Source organism: Epinephelus lanceolatus, chromosome 15 (assembly GCF_041903045.1).
Source record: "Epinephelus lanceolatus isolate andai-2023 chromosome 15, ASM4190304v1, whole genome shotgun sequence".
Lineage (NCBI taxonomy): Eukaryota > Metazoa > Chordata > Actinopteri > Perciformes > Serranidae > Epinephelus > Epinephelus lanceolatus.
This window is the reverse complement of record NC_135748.1, coordinates 970,602-984,609: the sequence shown is the minus strand read 5'-3', so window position 1 is coordinate 984,609 and position 14,008 is coordinate 970,602. Positions and strand designations below refer to the sequence as shown.

The 14,008-nt window shown below is 39.0% G+C and overlaps 1 protein-coding gene across 17 annotated transcripts in view; it reads left to right on the top strand.

Annotated features, from left to right (window-relative positions):
- Nucleotides 1-677: 677 nt before the first annotated feature.
- The window catches only part of nrxn3a (neurexin 3a), a 651,034-nt gene continuing 637,703 nt past the window's right edge, over nucleotides 678-14,008 (top strand). For 5 of the 17 annotated variants that reach the window (XM_078174845.1, XM_078174849.1, XM_078174844.1 and 2 more), the window contains exon 1: nucleotides 682-1,000. The gene's annotated coding sequence lies outside the window, so the exon portion shown is untranslated. Of the gene's footprint in view, nucleotides 1,001-5,111; nucleotides 5,163-14,008 lie in introns of all 17 variants that reach the window. The other 12 variants (XR_013493313.1, XR_013493312.1, XM_078174850.1 and 9 more) reach the window with 6 other exon arrangements.

Genomic DNA, 14,008 nt, shown 5'->3' with positions numbered 1-14,008 from the left:
TCCCATTGTCTTTTAGTCTTTTAGTTTTTAGCTCCAGTGTTTCCCCATGGGGGGCCTCCACACTGAGAGGTGTGTCCGGTCTGCCCGCGGGGACGCCGTCCTGGAGATCCCCTGGGCCCGGAGGACTGGGGGGCTCTGCACCATGTATGGAGTCTACCCCGGTCTGTCTGGGTTGGGGTGGTCTCTGTGGCCGTCCGCTGTGGCGCCTCTTGTGTGGATGAGCTCCCCATAGGTAGTTTTTCATCACCTGGTGCCTCAGTGCCCTGCCATGTTACTATACGGACAGTTAGTGAGTACTCTGTGTGTGTGTGTGTGTGTGTGTGTGTGTGTGCGCGCGCGCGCGCGTGTTATATGTGGGGGGGTGGGAGGGGCGGGTTTTTCATTGCTTTTTTTTTATCTTGTGAAGCACTTTGTGTCGCATTTTTTTGTATGAAAAGCGCTATATAAATAAAGATTGATTGATTATACCAATAGGGAAATTGTGTAACATAGGCTACTATACATCACCAACACAAATAGTGACTAAAAATGAGCAAAGTGAGAACACTCTGAAAATCTGTGGATACAAGATAGCTGCAGGAACAATTATGGGCACTCATTTTATTTAAGGAGGAAATGACTGTGTGTGTGTGTGTGTGTGTGTGTGTGTGTGTCGGGCCCGCTTACGAACCGTCGTACGCCTTTAAATGGCGTGTAGTGAGTAGAGGGCGGACCAGAGTGGCGCGCGTGTGCGCGTTTGTATGCGTGGTGCGCCTCTTGCCTGCAGCCGCTGCAAGTCGCACCGAGCTAATAGCGGCTTTTGTGCGTTTGATGCACCGTGGTCGATGCACCTGTGAGGAACGATAAACCCAGCCCGGTAACGCCTGGTGCTCACCGCCCCGCACCAGCAGCGGAAACACTGCTGCTTTTAGAGGGATCCTGGATTTTAAAATCTACGCCTCTGTGGAGTTTACAGCTGGATTTTCGCAGTTGGATACAATCGGCGGTGTGTTTAACTAAGGTCAGTAGCGTCATCTTTTTACTCCAACCTGTTCATGTTGCCTGTCCGTGTAGAAAACCCTTCCGAATTGAACGAAGTGAGACAGGAGCAGGGGCCAGAGGAAATATGAGGCAGAAAGGGCTGCAGTTTTCACTCATGACACACAGGTATGGCGGAACTTGCCACTTTACAGGACTTTTTTCCCCCAGTTTGCGCGCACCGAAACGGTGGATATGTCGAGCCGAAGCAGGTGTGCGTGTCCTGAAGGAACAGCGGCGTTTGTAGGATTCAGGATAGCAATTTCTGCCATGTTGGCCTCTTAATTCCCCCGGTAGAACAGAGGCACTGTGACAGGCGGGTATAGAATTACACGTCCTCTCTGCTCTTCTCCGGTCCCCCAAGGCAATATTTACAATATGAATGATCAATTTTCTTTTTTATCTTGCAGATACGTCCATGCAGCGTTTAAACCACGCCTGTGTGTCAAATATTAAGGACACTAACTCCAAAAAGACGTAAACCGCGACGTAAATAGATTTCCTTTACCTTGTTTTGGGGATGATGAATAATGAATAGCATGAACGCCAGGTGTCCAGTGTCCACGCATTGTTGTCGTCTGCAGCTTCGTGTTAAAATGTCAAACAAATGCGCCCTGACACGCAGCGCACAGCCCTTTCCGCCCAGCAAACACTCTTTAAATATAGATGCATATTTCGATGTAATTCGAGCGGTATGACATGCAGTTTGATACATGACCTTCTGTGTTAACGGAGATGGACAGCACGCACCAGCGGGCTGCATACACAGTTTCTCGCTATGTAATTACCATCACATTCCTCCATCATCCCTTTTCCTCTCTGTGTCTGGATTCCAAAATCCAACTGCTGGCCGCTGTTTGTACACACATTTTGAGATGAATCAAACGGATGTCACTGTTTTCTCATGTTATTAAAGCCATCAACCAAGAGCGTTGAGGTCTAAAAAAAAATCATTTAAAAATTGTCTTCTCATATCAAAATTTCTTCGAAATATCGAAATAAATTAAACAAATTCGTTAGTATTTTTTAAAGGGTGAGGTTGGAGTGATTGTGTTGGGGAAACAAAAACATTTGTAGCGAAATGATGATTTGGATGATTTCGCTTCCCTGATTAATCAAATGGAGTCCGGGGATGGGGGGCATAGGCAGGACTGCTGAAATGTGACTGTTCTTCTCCCCATAAACTGCATTTCATGGAGCAGTTTAAGATGACAAACATTTGTTACCCCCTTCAACATATCCACATTTGAAAAGCCACTGGGCCTGCTTTGTAGATCAGGCTCAAATCCGTTTATAGACAGCAATTTGAATTAAAATGAGCACTGTCTTTTTGCAGTTTGTTTTTTACACTGTGACGAATGCAGGATGTCCCATTTATACAGCAAATCTGGCCATTGTCATTTCAGGAAAATACGAGGCCTTATGCAGTGCGCCATAGAAATGCATTACCTGCCACTAAATAAGCAGGAAGGTGTCCAGGCTTCAGTCTCCTGTCTATATGACTCCTTTTACGCTATTATCTACACACTTGTCTGAAATTGATCAGCAGCTTCAGTTTAACTGACGTAACAGAGTCTAAATCGTTGCGAATTCATACAGGCAAGAGAATGACAATTATATTTTTTATTCATTGCTGCATTTCGATGTGTCGGATTTTAAGAGTTAATAGGATTAGATGATTCTTGGGCATTTATGCATGGGGAATTCCTAATCAGGCTTTTTCCAAAACGGGCTTCAGAATGGGCGTGACCCACCCAGAGAATGCGTCTATTTTCACTGCAAAGGGCCCAAAGGTGCTTCATCACCACCCGTTAAGACGATCATTTCCAACATCAAAGCACAGAAAACTATTTTATAGCATATGTCACGAGAGAGAAAACAATTTGTCCTTTCGAAAAAAAAACAACTAGATAGAGATAGATAGATAGATAGATAGATAGATAGATAGATAGATAGATAATCTTTTTTTTTCAAAATCTTTTTACTGCATTGCTGAAAATTAAAATGATCAGACTAGAATATATTAAATATGATTTCAAATGTAAGGTCATTATTAACAACTATTCAGTCATCTAACTGATACATAAACGATGCTATATGCAAGGGGGTATAATAATGTAAATCTTTATGAGTGTAATGTCGCTTTCATGGACGGTGCGTATTTTCTGCAAAATCTGAAAGCCCCCTCTCTATTTAATTTATTTAATTTTTCCTCTCGGTTTCCGTTCCCCTGTTTTTAAGGCTGTGTGGGGGATGTTCGGGTAGGATGGAGGCTGTTTTGGGCAATTTGGCTGTCCTGTTTTTATTTATTTATTTATTTTTTGTTTTTTTTTCTGTTCTGGTTGGCAGCCGATTAACTGCTCTGACAAATCAGGCGCAAAAAGCCAAGGGCTCTCAAGGTAACACTAATCCCTTTGGGCGGGGAGAGTCAAATTGCGCAGGATTTTAGAGAATGCTCTTTTCTTTAATACAGTCGTTTTTCTGCCCCTACTGCTGTCGCCCTTTTCGTTTTTTATTTTTATAAGGTGCAATAGTGTGTGACATTACCAAGCCATAAATATTCTGTATTCCGTGTCGAAAATATCTGCTGTGCCAAAGGTGTCCAAATATAAATGAAATAAAAAAGATAATGCCTCTGCCTTTTGTTATAATTATTTCAGATTCAAATGCACAGGCATGTAATATCTCATAGAGTTTATTTCTACTGAAGGAGCCGTTCGTGTATTGAGAAAAGAAACATTATTTAAAAATATGAAAAACGAAACAGTCATGACGAAAAAGTCCTTGCCACAATGAAAAAGAGAGCGTGATGTTAAAGGCCTTGCTGGTGGGGGAGAGGCGAGGTATTTGTGGGTGTGTTCGCCGGTGAAGTGTTTGTAGTAATGTGTGTGTATCTGATGGAGAGGTGTATATCCAGGCTTTGGTTTTTGGCATGCATGTGTATTTTTCATTTATTTATTTATTTTGTCTGCAGTCATTTGAGCATGTCAGGGTGGAATATATGATTTTCATTTAATGATGTGTATGCTGGGAATGTGTGTGTGTGTGAGAGAGAGAGTGAGAGTGAGAGAGAGAGAGAGAGAGAGAGAGAGAGAGAGATTGCGCACGGTGTGTTTGCAGGCGTTTTGTGGGGTGCTCTCTTGCTGGGTGATGTAATGCCGTGAAGGGTGCTGCAGCAGAACCACAGAGCACAGAGGGAGCCCAGAGAAGGCGTGTCCTGCCTGCAGAGTAGCTAGATAACAACACAGTGCCCACGCTGCACCGGCCACCAAACCAACGCCAAGACCCCCACCCCTTCCACACATACACACACACACACACACACACACACACACACACATTGAGAATGATTCTAGAACAAGTCCGCATTTAAACACAATTGTAGTATTTGAGTAGGCTACATCACTGCGTCCATGTCTGATTAGCTGACACAGTTCACATTATAAATTTCACATCTAATAATAATTTCCCTTCACAAGGTATTCTTTCTTTATCTATGTTTTTAAAGGCTCTGTAGACAAGATGGCATTTGTCTTTTAAAATCTAGTATGGAATTGCTGAGGTATTTTTTTTTCCTGGACCAAACACATGATATATAGTTATTTCAGTGGAGGGCTATATCATGACAAATAACATGAGATGATGTAAATTCCTACTGACAGCAACTTTGCTATACTGTTCATTACATAGTATTAAATATGGGTGCATGAGGCCATATTGTCGCATTCCTGTCTGTTATTTAAACAAAACCAAGTCTCAGTAGCTTTTTCAGAGTGATGACGTGATATAAAATTATATACAGGGAAACCCAGCCCTATGTCTTTTCATAGATGAAATGAGCCCAAACAAATAGATATCAACCTAAGATGGTGGGTAACTGCTGTTCTATGTACTTAAAAGGTTTGTGGATGACTTGAAGTGTGTATTTGCAACATGATGAAAAGAGAAGAGGAAGAGTGGTGTCGGCATGTTTTATGAGATGCATGAGTGGGAGTGAATGAGGTGGAACATCGCTCTCTCTGTCTCTGCTGCTCCCTCTCTCTGAGTTTCCACTCATCTTTACTTTTGCTGTCTCTCCTCCACTCCACTGTCAGGTTGCATGTCCTGGTCAAGCAATTTTGGAGTGTACCACTGCAGCAACAAAGGTGGGCAAAAGAAAATGGCACCTCTTTGAATCTATCGTGAGATGTAAATGGCAGTGTCAGTATCTGTGTGCAAATATGGAAGGCCTTGCACTGAGTGATACAAGCTAATCAGAAAAATGACTGCCTGTCCATTGAGATATCATCTGCTGTGCAAGCTGTGGAGGACATTTTGTCACTGCATCTGGACAGTGATAGTGTATGTGGATTTTTGTGTGTGATCACGGCACCTGCTGTAAAATAAGTGGCAAGTGGCAGCCATTTAAATGCAATGGGCCTACTGATGGGCTGCTTTTCTTTGCTTTTACACACGCGTGTGCACACACACGCGTGCACACACACACACACACACACACACACCCTCTGTCCCAGTCCGTGTGTTTGTTAATAGGATCAAGAGTGCTGCTGCCTTTTGTCTGTGTGTGTACGTGGACTCGTCCCTGTAGGGTTCGTCAAAGAAGCCTTTCACTGAGAACAATGATCCTTGCCGTTTAGCCTTTTAACCCCTGACGCTCCCTGCACTGCAAAAAAACACGCACGCACGCACGCACGCACGCACGCACACACACACTGATTCTAGAACAAGTCTGCATTTGTAAACACAACTGTAGTATTTGAGCGCAGTGCAGTGATGATCCATATCTGATTAGCTGACACAGTTCACGTTATACTATTTTGATGCTCAAAACAATTACAACTAAGCACAGTTATAAAACAGAAAATGTATTAAAAATCATCAAAGAGAATATCAGCTTCTTTTGAATACTGTGAACACTGTGTGTCAGTTGTAGAATACAAATGTTCCGTTTGGAAATTAACAGAAACAGATTAGGGGAGTGTAAAATTGTCAGTATATAATTAAATGGCACTCAATACATAAAATATAAAAACACAGCTCCAAAAAGTCAACAAAACATAATTATACATTCTCCTACTACATTATACAATTCTGTGTGTATATGCAGGAGCTGGTTAAGGAGGGACCTCTGTGATGTTAGAGGTGGACAGCACTGATTGACTGATATCTCTTATTTAATGGACAGTTGATAAGCAGCTTAGTGTGTATAGATTCAACCCCAAGCCCCTGAAGAAAAGGTTCTGCTGAGGTCTGATAACGGCTCACAATAACGACAAATAAATCCAAATAAATATATAATAATAATTAAAAAAAAATAAACAATTTTGTATTGTTATTTCATTGAAAATTGATTGCATTAATACAATTATTGGGTTAGTCAGATGTGTGAGTTCACAAAAAATGTGATGTTTCTATTTCATTCCAGTTAGGACCAGATGAGATCACCCAAATAAATAATATAAGAATAATTTTACATATCTACCTTGATTACAATAATTTGACCATTCATTTCAAAAAGTTAAAAAAAAAAAAAGATTATACAGCCATCAAGACTCCCTGACAAATCTATCATTGTTTGCTAAACTGCTCAGCATGTTGCAGACATCTTGTCCTACAGGGAGATGTAAAATGTAGGAAAGGTGAAGCATGCGATTGAAAGATGAGTGGTTGTTGTAATATTCGTAGTGAACAGCTGTCCAAAGCACCTGTTTTCTTACGGGTTGGTCACTCAGTCAGGAACTATCCAAAACTGAAGGAGATGGAATCCAATTTTTGCTAATGCTTCCAAAATCAGTCCAGGTGTATTTTATGTTTTGACAGTGTTTTCACTTCACAAATTACAGGCCAATCTCTCTGCTCCCACAATTCTCAAAAATTCTTGAAAAACTCTTTAATAATAGACTTTGCAAATTCATAGATAAGCACAAATTACTTACCGACAGTCAATATGGATTCAGAGCGAACCGGTCAACAGCACTAGCCCTAACAGAACTTACAGAAGAAATTACCAAATCCACAGACAATAAGAAATTTGAAATCGGGACATTCATAGATTTAAAGAAAGCATTTGATACAATAAATCACAATATATTAATCACAAAATTAGAACGATATGGAATCCGGGTGGTAGTTTTGAATTGGGTGGGGAGCTACTTAGAGAGAAGACAACAGTTTGTGATGATGGATAGATATATGTCAGAACTCTTGGACATCGTGTGTGGCATCCCACCGGGGTCAGTGCTGGGACCGATGTTATTCAATATATACATTAATGACATTTGCAATGTATCAGAGTTACTGAAATTTGTCCTTTTCGCAGATGACACAAATATGCTGGTTTCAGGGGAAAATTTGCAGCAACTTTTGTCCACAATGACCTCAGAAATTAGTAAATTAAAAAAATGGTTTGACAGTAACAAGTTATCTCTAAATCTAAACAAAACTAAAATCATGATATTTGGAAACTGTAAAAAAAGTGAACACATTCAGGTACAGATAGAGGGGGTAAACTTAGAAAGAGTATATGAAAACAAATTTCTGGGGGTAATAATTGATGACAGAATTTGCTGGAAACCTCATATTAAACAAACTATCTAGAAGCATTTCAGTTCTGTCTAAAGCAAAGCACTTCCTGAACAATAAATCACTCCATATTCTTTATAATTCATTAATATTACCATATTTAAATTACTGTTCAGAGACCTGGGGAAACACATACAAAAGCTCTTTATGACTATTGTGCATTCTTCAAAAACGAGCCATTAGGATAATTTATAATCAGTAAATAAACTTAAAAGTAAATAAACTTAATGTACATTTTCATGAACACACTAACCAGTTATTCATACAGTCCAAAAATCTTAAATTTTTGGATCTGATAGAATTCAAAACTGCACAAACAATGTTCAAAGCAAGAAATAATATGTTATCTAAAAACATACAGGAAATGTTTTCTGAAAGGAAGGGGAGTTATAAGTTAAGGGAACAATTAAACTTAAAGGTCTGCCGCACCCGCACAACAAAAAAAGAGCTTCTGTATCTCTGTTTATGGAGTTAAACTGTGAAATAGGTTAAGTGTGGAAGTACAGAAAAGCCAAAATATAAGACAGTTTAAAAAAAAAATACAAGGATATTTGCAAGGTACAGGAATCTGGAAGAGCCTCAGTAACTGTAAATATGTGTGTGTCTGTGTGTGTGTGTGTGTGTGTGTGTGTGTGTGTGTGTGTATGTATGTGCGTGTGTATATATGTACATATATATGTGTGTATATGTGTACGTACATTGTATTAGTAATAGTAGTAGTTAAGCATATTTATACACATTTATAAATTATTTATGAATTCTTCTTCTTCTTCTTCTTCTTCTTCTTTTTCTTCTTCTTCTTCTTCTTATTATTATTATGAGTTAAGGGGTAGGACTAGGTAAGTTTACACTTCCTCCTACCCCCTTTCGAGCATGTGAAACGTGTGGCGGATCAATTTCTCATCCTTTTGTCTTTCTGTCGTTTTTGTTATTGTTGTCTGTCCGTCTGCTTGCCTTTTTTAATTTAGTATTCATTTACTTGTCTACCTGTTTTTTTTTGTTTTTGTTTTATTTCCACTGTTTACATGTTCGAAATAAAGACAATCAATCAATCAATCAATCAATCAAACAGGTGTAAGGGTGGGCAATGTGGTCCTAAAATAATATCACGATATTTAAGGCTATTTTTGCAGAACTGTTCTTGATGATATAACAAAAAATATTTTATTATCAATTTCAAGAACATACAGATGCATGAAATTAGTTATAATTTTAAGTCGGCAAACACAACACTTTGCCTTCAAATATTCAGGAAAAACCAAACAAAAATGATCTGTCAGTTTTTTAGTTTGCAAACAACACTAACTCAGAGTAAGAATCAGATACTGTATAAAATATAAATAGTAGAATAAAAATTACACATCGAAACAGTCACCAAATACAACAAGAAGGTACCCTTGAATCTATTTATAGTATATATTTCAGCCTATATGTATAAATTAAATCAACTGACAATTTCAACCATTAACAAAATCATTATTTAAAAGTTACTACACAGGCTGGTACACGTGGACCTGTGCAGTCTGCACGGACAATCAACCTCCCACCCCGCACGCATGCGCGCACGCACGTGCACACACACACACACACACACACACACACACACACACAGACCTGTATTTGTTGTGACAGGCTGTATGGAACAAAGACTATTGCACATTTACACATGTATAGTTGTTTTGTTGAGATTCACGTAGGCTTACATTGCGATTACCTTATGACAAGAGGACCTGCTGATTCTTTCATCCTCACAGCAAGAGAGGAGAGGGAGGAGAGGCGCTGTGCTGCTTCTAAAGGAGCCACTAACTGAGTTTATTTTGAGCAGCAAGTCGCTGAAAGGGTCTAAAAAGTCCAGAGCTGTTCATTAGACATTCAAGATACCCAAGCTTAAGAATGCCACTGGTTCTACATTACTGAAGTTTCTCCCTTTTTTTTAACTTAATTCCTACACCGTGTAGTGGTTTCTCTGTCAGCCATGCTTGATGTTGCTGTGCATAATGATATGATGTCATTATGACAAGAAGTCAAAATATTGTCATTATCATGCAATTAATTTTTTATCATATTAAAAACTATACTGGTATTATCATGAAGGATATGACATGGAACACTCCTAGACAGGTGAATAATCCCAAAACTAAATGGGCCTGTATTCAGGCCTGTGACATTTATTACATTCTCACCTGACTGTGATTATTTAAACTGACGGCTATCATTTCGTTAAATTGTTAGATTCCATATTCAAGGGAATTCCAAGCCTTGTATTATATTCAAACTCAGTTTAGAATGGTTGTAATGTAATGTAATGTACAATGTAATTGGACCAAACAGCTGATTTTCTTATGTAATATTCCCTGTATGATTTTCTATTCCACAAACATGTTTGCCTGTTCGTGGCATAAAGACTGTATTGACAAAAAGAAGAGAAAGAAAAAAGTGAAGTGAATGTCAAAGTTTTACTGAATACTGTCCCTATCCATGCAGTTTATCAAATTAGCTAAAACAAATCTATTAACAATAGAGTGAGAAGTTTATTTGCAGCAGAGACATGCCTTTATCTCTGATTCACTTGATAAGTAGATTTGATCATATTTTAGTATGAAGTTTTCTTCTTTTCTGATCTGCTCTGCTTTGAGTCGTTATTTGTTAATACAAGCTCAACACTACTTGTATCCATTTCAAATTAAAAGCCCTGTGGCATTTTGTTAGACCAACCTACATTTTTAACAAGGCTCTTATCTTTGAAACATTTGCAGGAGCACATCTGGAAAATTTGCATAGTTGACAATATGGTATTTCAGATGTAGCTATTGCCATCATGTGGCACTTGCATGTCACTACAAAAAGTTTGTCTGGGACATTAACGCACATACACCCACACTGACTGAAAAAGAACAATAACACTTTAGGTTATTAATCCAGACCAACAAAGTGTTGAATATAGCATGATTATACTGTTTTTTTTTTAAATTGAAGTAATGGAAATATGCATTATTGGTATGTACATTAATGACAGGCACGAGGAGTTTATCCACCTTTGCTTTTTCCCCTGGGGCCATTATCTGAGAAAATATTGTAAAGGAAAGGACAATTAAATCATTAACTGTCTATCACAATTAATCAGCAACTAAAATTTGTGATTGTGATGGCCCTATTGGTATTGTGTGATTTTTTTTTTTTTTTTTTTATGTGAAATGTTGTTTCATATGTGATTAAAATGTGAACTGTGTTTTACTCAAGTCCACATGTACTTTTTTTGGTAAGGGAAAAATGCAATACTCTTCCAAATATCTCCAACAGTATAGTTAGTTTAAAGACAATAAATATATACTATTATAAATACAATATCTAGATATAGATATCTGTATCTATATATCTATCAAGAACAGAACATAAAAGAAAAAACAAAACTAGCGTCCATCAGAATCTGTGTGAGTCTGTGTGATTATGTATCAATACCAAGGCTGTAGCCATGGAGTCAACATTAGGGGGGACCAAATCTGCACCCCCCACCCCCCCAAACACACACACCCTTACTTCCTGCCATTGAAATTCTAAAGTAAAATACGTACAAATTCACTAACACATGAGATACGTTTCTTTCTTTTAAATGTCTAACACACCAAAGTGAACATAGAAGAAATACTATCAGATAACAAGTGGTGTCTCTTGCTCAGATAGCCTACAAACCATTTCTGATCTGAATGACAATAATTGTTATATCAAGAAACACTGACTCATTTTTTTGCACTAATGCTACCGTACCATTTAACTAACGTTACTTCTATAATCCGACTGATAGAGTAATGCTACTCGTTTTCTCACTGCTCTTAACTTACTTTGCTTCTTTTCTGAGACTGGCCAAAAAAATGTCTCTGCCACCCTTCCTCTTGCCCATGACGACTCACTGTGAAATTACACATGCAGCGCTAACGTTATGAGAGACACTTCCAAGTTCAAACTTCACGCAGGCTTGTTGTTAGCTAGCTAGTTAGCTAGCTAGCCAGCTAGCTATTATAACATGGTTACATTCGGTGCAACATTGCAAAACAATAACCATTCACGACATCAAAATTTCATAACACTTTACAAAATCACAATGAGCAGTTACAATATAGCCTACGTAACGCTCATATCACATTCTCGTTTTCCACTTTTATTCAGTAATGAATAGAGAGACAAATTTACATTGCCTGTCTGGAACGTTACCCATACAGTAGTCTGACAACAACGTTGATGGCAACCATGGCAACCAGCCTTGGCATTCTGCTATGGCAACTCCACCTACCTTTTATGTTACGACTGTCTGAAATAAACTAAACTAAACTAAACTAAACTAAAGTAAACACTTGGACAAACCACACGCAGAACCGCAATACTTGAACTGATAGTAATAATAACGGGGATTTGTTATGTTTAATTATAACTATGATGATTACATTATTTCGGATGGTGGTATGTGGTTGCCTATCGTAGAATAGCAATGGAAAAAAAACCCTTTTTTTTTGTTGTTGTTTTTCAGTTTCAGATATATATTGGGGGGGGGGGGGGGGCATTTTGGGCATATCTAAACATTGGGGGGGATGTGTCCCCCTCAGTGTATATGGTGACTACTGCCCTGATCAGTACACAGACTATTCATATATATTTTTCTGTCTGTGACTTTCATGTGGAATCGCATGTTTGGATCCGTGTGAACTTTGAGTAATTTCAAGGTACGTCCTCACCATGTTTCTTTTCCTAAACCAAACCACAGTAGTTTTATTGCCTCAACCTAACCTCCGTAATTAGTTAGTTAGTTAGTGTTAATTACTAACTGTATGTTAAGGACGTAACTTCATTCGTGGGGCACAAGTTTGTAGGATATCATACAAACTGTTCTATGAGAAAATGTTGCAATATAACAACATATCACAGTTATTTTCATTAGCTGCTTTTTAGTTAAAGAAGTATTTCACTGCTGGAAAGATGGTCTTTTTATAAAGCAGGCATGTCAATGTAATAGAAAGACATAAATACTTTGGAAACAGGTGCTATAAGACCAGAGAAAACAGAGGAAAAGGGCTGTTGCTTTTGCTCAAGGGGTAGAAAACTACAACTACAAGAATGCAGTGCACCGCACCGAACAATTAAACACTCTTGCTGGTGGGTGACGTAATGCAAGCTAATCACAGAAAGCAATATGGTGGCTGTCCAATAGCAAATTATCTCATATTAAATAGTAAGCTAAAAAATTTTTGTATAAACATTTGAAGTGAGAAATAGGCTCTGACCAGTCCCTGAGAGAGAGTTTTGATCCTATTTAGCTAAGCCAGAGGAGAAACTTGAATGTGTGGAACTGGATGAGCTCTGTAAACACCAGCAGGAGGATGAACAGGCAGGAACTGATACAGTACACTGACTGACCAAGCTCATGAGGCTACCCGTTCCCAAGAGGATTTAGCAACTGGTCTGTCAACAGAGAGGAATCTTTGGCAGATGGAAAGCAAATATGAAGAAGCAAAGAAAGAAAAAAAGAACATATGTTTTGCTGCTGGAGAAAACTGATATATACCAGAGAGGGGATAACACCAATGGACCAGGCTTCCAGCACTCTTTTTCTCCATCCCCATACATGGTGGTGAGGGAGGTTCTTATATGGTCAGATAGCTTCTCCCATTGCCCGGAAAGGATCAATCAATCAATCAGTCAATCAGTCAATCAATCAGTCAATCAATTTTATTTATAAAGCCCGATATCACAAATCACAGTTTGCCTCACAGGGCTTTACAACATACGACATCCCTCTGTCCTTAGGACCCTTGCAGCGGATAAGGAAAAACTCCCCCAAAAAAACCCTTTAACGGGGGGAAAAAAACGGTAGAAACCTCAGGACGGACAGACGTGCAGGACAGACAGACGTGCAATAGATGTCGTACAGAACAGATCAACATGATAAATTACCAGTAATCCGTATGACACAATGAGACAGAGAGAAAGACAGAGAGAGATGCAGGACAGATGATAATGACAGTAGCTTACAACAACATTAATGAAAGGAATAATATTATAATTATAATTCTGGCTGTTGTGGTACAATATGTTGAAAGTATATATTAATATCTGTTAGTGTACATATGTGACAATAATGATATGTGTATAGTAACAGTAGAAGTATGACTAATGATAACAGCTGCAGCAGAAGGCATCTGGAAGGACCACGGCAGCAGCACAACCACACACGTCACACCATCCAGGCACCGCTGCAATATAAGTTAACCTGAGAGACAGTGGAGCACAAAGGCTCCGGAGAAGAAGCCGAGTTAGTGACATGCAGTATGGCCGAGTTAGCAATATGCAGTAACAGGACACGAGAGAGAGAGAGAGAAGGAGAGAAGGTGTCCAGTGTATTATAGGGGGTCCCCCAGCA